The following is a 10446-nucleotide window of genomic DNA, read 5'->3' as shown; positions in this document are numbered from 1 at the left end:
AGTCCTACGTTACATCTGACAAACACTAGAAGACGAAGTTTTTCTTCGTCTTTGGTTTCTGGTCGGGGCATCCTGTTAAGGTTGGCAGGGATTCATTTGCCTCGTATACTGGAGAATTAGGCAACCTTTGTCTTGAAGGTATGTTTTCGTTTGTTGTGCTTGCTTTGCTTCCCCTCCCCCCCCCCCCCTTTATTTATTTATAATCATCTAACATTTTCCTCCCTTCTTTGTTTCAGCTGTTAAATGACCATCTTTAAGCAAATTTCATCGTGATCGCATCCAGAGAGCTCATCTATATGTTGATAGGATCTTTCACTTTTTGGTGACCCTTCAGCATCTTGCCACGTGGGGTCTTGGTCCTAAACCCTCAGTTGAAGAATCAGTTAATACTTAAATATTTTTCTTTTAGGGATGGCGACCATGAAGGAAAATAAAGGAAAGGAAGTTGTGGACGAGGTAATCAAGTTCAAAGCTCAGTCTTGGCCTCGTCCTGCCGTTGTGGACAAAAGAAAGAATTTGTCAAAGGCCATTGACTTGGAGAATCTTCCAAGTCGTTGTAAGGAGAAGAGGGCCAAACACAAGTCGTCTAAGCCAGGGGTGGTCAAGCCTGGCCTTTTTGTTTTTCCTTCTCAGCAGCTGTCTGTCCAAATCCATGACATGAATACTGAACCTTCCAGAGATCCTCTGTCCAAAACCATTACACCTGCCTTGTCTCAGCCTCCTCAAAGAGCTTCCATGAATCTCTTGGAAAATGAAGACTTGGCTTGGGAGAGCTTTGAGCAAGCTGTAATTGGTGAGGACGTGGCAGTGAGCTATGACATGTCCCTGAAAGAATTTAAGCACTCTAGTGTTCATGGTCTCTTCAAGGTAATCACTTTACCTTGTCTTGTCATAGTAATATGTATACATGTATATTCTTTAACAGAATTTTTAATCACTTATGTAGGCAATGTTGAAGTTCTTTGTTGCGTTCAGGCAGGCCACCGAGTTGGACAAGACGAGGGTCCTCCTTGAGACGAGGATCAAGGAGATCAAGGACGACTGCAAGAGGTGGGCTGAGGTGGCAACTAAGGCTAAAGACGAGGCCAAGAAGCTGCAGAACCTGGTTGAGGAGCTGAGAGCTGATACTGTTAAGAAGGAAACTCGTCTTGACCTTCTTAAAAGAGGAATGACGAGTTGAGTACCCTTCTTAACAAGGCAAAATAAGATGCAATAGTGGAGTTCAGAGCCTCTAAACAATTTATTGACTTGCTGGACACCAACTACGTAACGGGCTTTGAAGATTTTCACATGGACGCTATGGAAAACTTCCCTGAAGTTGACTTTAGCTCTATTAAGCTCAACCTTGGTGCTGCTACAAGATCTCTTCTCCAAACGAACTCTGAAGACATTAATATTGAAGATGATGCCACCACTCAGCCTACGTAGGAAGAGCCTAACGTTGGAGATAACCCCCTACAGTGAAGATAAAATTTGTCTTAATTTCCATTTGTCTTTTTTTTTTTTTTTTTTTTTTTTTTTTTTTTTTTTTTTCCGGTCAATTGTTTAGGACCATTTGAAATCATTCAAGTACGTTTCACTCATCCATAATACTTAGGATGAGTTTCCAAACAGATGCCTTTTAGGCTTTTATTTTACAAGGGTTTTTGGACGGTGGTCGTCTACCCTTTTTGAAACTTTGATAAATGAATGTTTATTTCCATCACTTTTTATCTACTACTAAACATGTTGTTGTATGACGAACATTTCTTTTTTTTCATCCATTATATTTTTTTAAATCCTAGCTCGCCCATGACAAGAATTTTCTCATGTTTGCCATCCTTCACCATTCTTTAAGTTTTACAAGTGTAACTCGTCTTGCGAATGACACTAGTTTTTCCAGCTTTACTCGTCCTAAGACTTGGCGGTTGGTTCTGTTTTTCATCCATAGGGATCATTTTTATGCAAGGCATTTTCATCTTTTTAATCGTCCAAAGGTTGGATTGTTTTAGTTGGCTACCTATCCGTGGACTGAATATTCTTGTGCACGTATTTCCTCGTCCATGGGCTGGACTAATACGCTTCAGGCTATACTTCATCCATTGTTTGGACAAATACGCCTTGAGTTTGTTTTTCTTTGCTTTATCCTTATTTCGAGGAAAGCTTATAGACGTCACCTCCCTACATCTAGAGATTTTTATTCATTTTTAGGCCTTAGCCTTCTTGTGGAAGAAATTATGAAAGATTTATGTATCACATACATTGGAAATCCAAATTGCATATACATAGGAAATCCAAATTGCATATACATAATATAAAACATCGTCCACAAGCATAGCACACGCTTGGAAGCCGGTGCCTTAGGGAATTAAAATACTTATATAGATACTAAGTACATAATTTTTTCCACAAACTTATCTTCAAACGGTGCATAATGTACGTTTTTAGACCCCTTAAAACAACTAGATTAACCTAGTTATTTAGCCAAGTTGTTAACTTTGGTAAATTACGCAAATCTAGGTTAACACAAATATATCATATCATGCAAAGCAGCGGAAATATAAAGAACACAATGATACGGTGACCCAGAAAAACCAAACCGGTAAAAAACATGGAGAAGATTTAACCTAGCTATCCTTAAGGTAAAACTGAATCCACTATGAAAGAATTGAAGTTTACACAATAGCAACTTAAACCACTAACATCCTATTGCTACCTCAAGTAGGAAACTTACTACCACGACCACGTAACAGCTCTGAGTCCACAGACTACTTCCTTCTTGGATTCCTAGCAAGCACAAGTACTCTCACTTGTATATCTTTAAGCTATTAATGCAGCAACTGAATGATCATCAAGTTCTTAACATAATCTTGATCCTTGTTAACCTTAAGTATGTGTAAAAGCAAAAACCTCTAGATCTCACAGAAGATTCACACACACAGCTTCAACAACAACTAAAAACGTGGTTAGGGTTTTCCCTTTTATACCTAGGGTAAAACATAAAACCCTACACGTAAAACGAGCTTGGGCTGAGTTGAAAAATTCTGCAAAAAAACAATCTGCACGACTTTCGATCGGTCGAATCTAATTCTTGATCGATCGAGCCAGGCAGAATTGCACAGTAAATTCTGCAGCAACTCGATTCCAACTTTACGTAAAAGACACATACTTTGAGCAGTCTAAACAAGACTAAAAATGTTTTGATCATGGTTTGTCAACATTACAAATTAGTGTTCTAATACTTTTAAACCTAAAGGTCTTAGAACCTAACACATAAGTTAGAGTTCAATGCACTTTTAGGGAATTAAAATATTTAAAACACGCAATAGTAGTAATAAACATAGGTAAGGTGAATACGAGGGAAACCTTTCAACTTCGTTCATAATGCAACTCGTCCAAGCTGATCTTTCATTGATAGTACCTTCTCAGATGCTCGACATTCCAAGGGTGCTCAAACTTCCATCCATCTATGGCTTTCAGGTAGCATGATCCCTGCCTTTTGCAATTAATGACCCTATAAGGTCCTTCCTAATTAGGTCCTAGTTTCCCATGGGCTGGGTTCTTAGTTGCCAAAGAGACCCTTTTAAGGATAAGGTCCCCAACATTGAAACATCTGGGTTTTACCATTGCATCATATTGCCTAGCCATAAGATTTTTGTATCTTGCTAGTGGACTCAACAGCAAGCCATGAGCTATTGATCTTCATGGACGTATTTTCAAGCTACAACCAAATCCGCATGAACGAGGAGGACCAAGAGAAAATGGCCTTTGTTACTAGCCAGGGCTTATACTGCTATAGGGTTATGCCATTTGGTCTGAAGAATGCAGGGGCAACTTATCAGAGGCTGGTGAATCAGATGTTTAACAAGCAAATTGGATGGAACATGGAAGTCTATGTGGACGAGATGCTCGTGAAAAAGCAAGAAAGCAGAATTACACCTGGACGACCTTAAAAAGACTTTTAATACATTGAAGGAGTACCATATGAAGTTAAACCCAGTGAAATGTGTATTCGAGGTCTCATTAGGCAAGTTCTTGGGATTTATGGTTTCACAACGAGGCATAAAGGCTAATTTGGAGAAAGTAAAAGCTATACTAGACATGACTTCCCAAAAAAATGTGAAGGAAGTACAGAGGCTGATGGGGGGAGTCACAACTTTAAACAGGTTCGTCTCTAGAGCCACTGATAAATGCCTCCCATTTTTCAAAACATTGAAGTAGGCTTTCCAATGGACTGACAAATTGAAAGAAGCCTTCTAGGCCCTCAAAGACTACTTGTCCAAACCACCCCTCTTGAGCCCGTCTATTGTAGGAGAGGATTTATTCCTATATTTAGCTGTTTCCCAAATAGCTGTGAGCTCAGCACTGATTTGTGAAGAGCTCAGGATCCAAAAGCTAGTTTATTACACAAGTCAAGCTTTCCAGGGCGCAGAAGCAAGATACCTAAGAATAGAGAAGTTAGCTTTTGCGCTAGTTATCGCGTCAAAGAAGCTTCGTCCCTATTTTTAGGCACACACGATATTAGTCATGATGGACCAACCTTTACGAAAGGCGATGGGTAAACCAGACACAGCAGGGAGAATGGTCCAATAAACAGTGGAATTAAGTCAATTCGACGTTGATTATCGGCCTAGAATGGTGATCAAGGTCCAGGAGTTGGCAGATTTTGTCGCTAAGTTCACTATGGCTGATCCAAATCCAGAAGCATATTACTGGACAATGTATACAGATGGGTCATCAACATGAGGTGTAGGCAGAGTAAGAGTGATTCTCTTATCCCCTGAGAAAGACGTCTTCAGATATAGGGCCAAGCTTCAGTTCCCAGCAATGAATAATGAAGCATAGTATGAAGCAGTCTTGATAGGCTTGAGGGTTGCAAAAGCCTTGGGTGTGAGAAACTTGAAACTAAACTCTGTCTCAAAGCTCATGATAGGACAAATGAACTATGAATACGAGGCTAAGGAGGATAGGATGAAGAGGTACTTAGCATTGACCAATCAGTTAATTTCTAACTTTGATAATGTCAAGATTACTCAAGTACCCCAGGAGGTAAATTCCGAAGTGGACAAGGTCGCTAAGCTAGCATCATCGGAGATCGATGAGCGACGACCTGGAATGTACATGGAGGTGCAATACCTCTTAAGTATTGAGGGGTTTGGCATGAGTTATGTCTAGTCAGGAGAAAGCTAGTTGGATCCAATAATCACATACATCAAGGATGGTAACCTCCCTACAGATCCTGTGGAAGCCAAGAAAGTCAAATTTAAGTCGTCCAGATTTACAGTCTTGAATGACGAGCTTTACAAGAGGGTATTCTCACAACCTTACTTCAAGTGCCTCGATCCAAAAGATGCTAAGTATGTGCTAAGGGAAATCTATGAAGGGGTATGCGAAAATCACTCTAGGCCACGATCAATCGTTGGGCAAGTTGTTCAAGCAGGATATTTCTGGCCAACTATGTAGAAAGATGCAGTTTAGGTTGTCCAGAGATGTGATAAGTGCCAACGGTTTAGAAACGTACAACATGTCCCAGCGAAGCACTTGAGTAGTATCACCTTACCGTGGTCGTTCTCCATGTGGGGAATCGACATAATGGGCCCCCTACCCCTGGTAAGAAACAAGTAAAATTCCTAGTCGTCGCTATTGATTAATTCACAAAGTGAGTGGAAACAAAACATTTGGCAGTTATAACGAATGCCAAGATACAACACTTCGTGCGGAAAAACCTTGTGTATCGATTTGGAATTCCACGAGTCACCATTTCCGACAATGGACAACAATTTGGCAGCCACTAGTTTAGGGATTTCTACAAGGAGCTGGGAATAAGGAACCACTATTCTTCACCTGGTCATCCACAGGCCAATGGCCAGACATAAGTCACAAATCGTACTTTGCTCAAATTGATCAAAACCCGACCTGAGGGGGCAAAATGGACATGGCATGACGAGCTTCCAAGAGTGTTATGGGCTTACAGAACGACAGTGAGGACTCCAATAGGCGAGACGCCCTTCAAGATGGCGTTTGGAACCGAGGCAGTAGTTCCTGTGGAAGTTGGAGTGTCAAGCCTTAGAAGGGTATGTTATGATGAGAAAAGTAATGATGAGGGCCTCAAGCTAGCTCTAGATTGTTTACCCGAGGTCAGAGACGACGCAGCCCAAAGAATGGCCTTGTATTAAGAGAGGATGACGAAGTACTACAACCAGAGGGTCAAGTTGAAACGTTTTAATCCTGGAGATTTTGTTTTGTGGAAAGTTTCACAGGCTACCAAAGATCCAAACGAAGGGAAACTGGGCCCCAACTAGGAAGGCCCATACAAGGTTGTCCATTATTCAAGGAGAGGAAGCTACTATTTAGAGGACACAAATGGGGAACCTTTGCCTCATCCATGGAATGAAGAGCACCTTAAAAGTATTATCAATGAGGGAGCGGATTCTCATCCCTAATAAGTTCCAGGGTTTGAAACATCTCGTTTATTCACACAGATAAGTGGGACACCAATTTCATTGTTTTTATGCATTTATTTTTTCTCAGTACTTTATTTTCAACACCTTTTGTGTTTCCATGAAGTATTACCCTTGTAACCCCCCTTTATAAACAAGGATGAATAAAACAGATGAAGCGTCAGTAGAAGCTATTTCTTTTCATGACAAATACTCCAAGGAAAAATTCTACTTTATTCGAAAAGAAAAGCCCAAAGAGCAAAGGTCATGATAGAAACCCTGATGAGTCTAAATCATGATCAAGTGATAAAAACGTTAAGTTTAAATCACAAACAAGGATAAGTTTAAATCACAAGGATAAAAGCATGGTCAAATGACAAGGTTCAAGTCCAATTTATGTGATGAAAACGATAAGTTTAAATCACAAGGATAAAAGCTTCGTCAGATGACGAGGTTAAAGCCCAATTTATGTGATAAAAATGATAAGTTTAAATCACAAGGATAAAAGCTTCGTCAAATGACGAGGTTAAAGTTCAATTTATGTGATAAAAATGATAAGTTTAAATCACAAGGATAAAAGCTTCGTCAATATAAATGACGAGGTTAAATTCCAATTTGCGTGATAAAAACGATAAGTTTAAATCACAAGGATAAACACTTCATCAATATAAGTGACGAGGTTAAAAGTCCAATTCATGTGACAAAAACGTCAAATTTAATCATGAGGATGAAAACCTTGTCAATATAAGTGACGTGGTCAGAATCCAAGTCAAGTGGTGAAAACGATAAGTTGGGTGAATGTTTCAACCCAAACTCACAAAGGACTCCATCAACATGAGTGACGATGCTTTAAAAAGGTCAAATCACGAGGTCAAAAGATTCAGCCAAGCACAGCTCATAAGCTAAACGAAAAAAGTTAAATTCGCAAAGATAAGCAACAAAGTCATAGCACGAACAAAGTAATAAGTTGTTCAAAAGCCTCAAAACAAGGAGGCAACCATTGTTTGTTAAAATCCCCAAGAACAGAAGGGGAGCCTATTGTTCTTAAAAAAAAATAAATAAAAAAAAATAAATAAAAAAAAATAAAAAAAAGAGAAATCATGAAGGAGGGGCGGTAGATTCGTTAACTTCTTTTCCTTCAGCAGCCTTGTTCGCAATGGAGTCTTTCTCCATGTCACTAGACTCAACTTCTTCCAGCTCCTTTGCTTCGTCTTCAAGATTCTCGGCATCAATCTTCTCAAAATCCAAACCAAAAAAATCTACGACCAAGCTGTGGTGTTTCATGGTCCACTGGCGTAGAAGCTCGAACCTTTTAATGTAATGCATGAACTGAAGGTCTGAAAATTTATGACTGCTTAAACTTCTGGATGATTTTGTCTCTCTCTTTGTTAGTCTTCAGGAGAGCAGCCTAAATCTCCACGTCCGTCTGAACGACCAGAGCCTTTTCTATGTGCAAGGCCTTAATAAGCTCCTTTATTTTCTGGTTCACCTCATTCCTCTCGTTCATGACAGCAATCAGATCTTTTTTTGAACTGGGAACATTCAATCTCAACGGATTCTACTTTTGATGTAGCCACTATAACCTTCTCCTCCACGTTCAAATAATCAGTGGTGATATGCAATGACTCCCCAATGACCTAATTAGGAAAAAGTAAATAAGGGAAGAAATTATGCACACCCACACATACAGACAAATCCAAAAAGAGATGCTGGAAGGACATTATTACATACCTGCCCCAACTTATGGATATGTCTACTGACGAGCTCATGGGAGGGAATGGACGATAAACCCTTCAGTTCATCATTGGTAATCAGATTGTGTGCGCGGCCCAGAGTTGTAGCAGGGTCATCCCATACACTCATCCCAACTTTGCTTTTGCCTTTTGCATGAGTAAGCGGAGGAGTAGCGGCAATTACTTCGAAAGATGGGGTTGGAGAAGGAGGGGCGACATGAATAGGTGGAAGAGTAGCGGCATCAACTTTCTCGTCACTTAGCTTTCTTTTCTTCGAATTAGAAGTCAAGTTGGCTAAAGGTTCATTTTTCAAGTCTTTAATGCGGGCATATTTGTCTTTGTTGTATCTAGTGATCATCTCTGTAAAATAAAAATAAAAATTTTTTTAAAAAAAAGTGAAAGGTAATTCCCAATTAGACAATAGACGGAATTAAGAAAGACAAAGTAAGGGACAAACGATCTTACTTTTGTCTTCCCAGCAGATTTTCTCTAAAATGTACTTTGAATGTTCGGGACCTAAGCAACAGTCATACAAATGATGAGGATCAATGCGGTCGTCGAAATCCTCTATTTCACGAGCGTAGGCAAGGGCGGCACGAACCCAGTGGCGGTATTTATCTTCCAGGTCAAGATGATCAAGAGCTGTGAAGAATTAGAGGAAGAATTTTATTAGACGAGTAATCAAGATATGGAAGAAAGACAAAAAAAAGGATAACGGAAATGCGCACCAAGTGTTGGAACTTCTCATTTTTGTAGTAATCTTGGGACTACCCCCTAGAAATCGTCGGACAAGGTTTTCCAGCCCGTTCTAGAAATGAAAAAATAATGTGATTTCCAATCACGAAAAGATGAGGGAAAACCCCTAACAATCCTAGATTTCCTATCCCAAGGTAGGAGTTAAAAATACCCAAAGTAGGTAGAAGCCTTCAAATTGTACAAAAACAAAAACTCATTTAAAGTGATAATCTCCCCTTCACAAGCAAACACCCAAATCGACATATAGCTTATTATCATCCTCCAAGCGTTAGGGATGAGTTGACTAAGGGCGATCTGAAGTTCACCTAGGAGATGCAAAATAAACGGGTGAATAGGGAAGTGAAGGCCACACAAAAATTTAGCCTAGTAAAAACACACCTCTCCGTGAGCAAAGTTGCAAGCTTTCTCACCCAGGTGAGGTAGTCTAACAGAGGTCCCTTTGGGAAACTAAAACCTCTTCCTAAACACTTTAGATGACTTTCTTTCAAGGAACAAGATTCGAAAAGAGCATGCAAGGGGCGTGAAGAAGAAGACAAGGGTAATTTTGAGGCAGCGATGTCCACTACCATACTCAAAGAGTCTACATAGAAAGATAACCCAGTCTCCAATTCACTAGACCGAACATCATCTACCCTATATTGGATGGCGGCCATCTTCGAATGGTGTTTTATCAGAGATTGGCAGATTAAAGGATAAAGAAAAAGTAAAACAGGCCTAAGGGCAGAGGAACGGGGAACAAACAAGCCTACTTGAGGACGTTGACCTGAGGAATATTATAAGAAAACTCCTAACCGAGCAAAGAAAAATGAGACTGAGGGGCACTCCTGACTAAGAAAATCAAAACCAACCATTAAAGCATAGAGAAAAGAAGCCTTACCAAGAAAATATGAAGAATGAAGGTTTCCCAGGTGCGCTAAAGTTCAGACCAAATAAGGAGGAAAGAGAGGAAAAACTTTTCTTTCTAAAAGGAAAATTGAGAATTAAGGCGCGCCAGAATTAAGGAAATTTCACACGTACTAAGAATTGAAGAACGACACGTGTTCGCTTCTGGGAAAGTAGTCATTTCGCATTTAAAACAAAGGGCCAAGTTTCAAGAATCAAGAAGATATGAAACGTCACGTCCAGTCATATTCTTGAGGTCATCCAATTTCTTGACGACCTAGGAATGGGGGGCAACTGACGAGTATCAAGATGAGATCATCTAGGTAAAAGACGATCTTATCCACACCCAAGTCGGAGACGAGGGTAAGTGTAAAATCCCAACGTCATACGTCATTTCTTGAGGCGAGCCAGGCCGGCACACATTGAAGGCGCAAATAAATGCAATCAAGACAGCTAACAAGCAATGATTGCACCAGACTAGTTACAAGAGCAGTAATGGCTCAACAGTCACTCGTGGAATCATCATTGTCAATTAATATCACATTCCTCTCAGGAGAAAAATGCTCAAAGCAGCATTAACAGACATAACTGCATCGACCCAAAGCAAACTATAAAAAGGAAATGAAACTTAGGTAATAGGGGTAGAGAAAATTAGA

Source organism: Castanea sativa, chromosome 12 (assembly GCF_040712315.1).
Source record: "Castanea sativa cultivar Marrone di Chiusa Pesio chromosome 12, ASM4071231v1".
Classification (NCBI taxonomy): Eukaryota; Viridiplantae; Streptophyta; class Magnoliopsida; order Fagales; family Fagaceae; genus Castanea; species Castanea sativa.
This window is presented reverse-complemented; position numbering follows the sequence as displayed.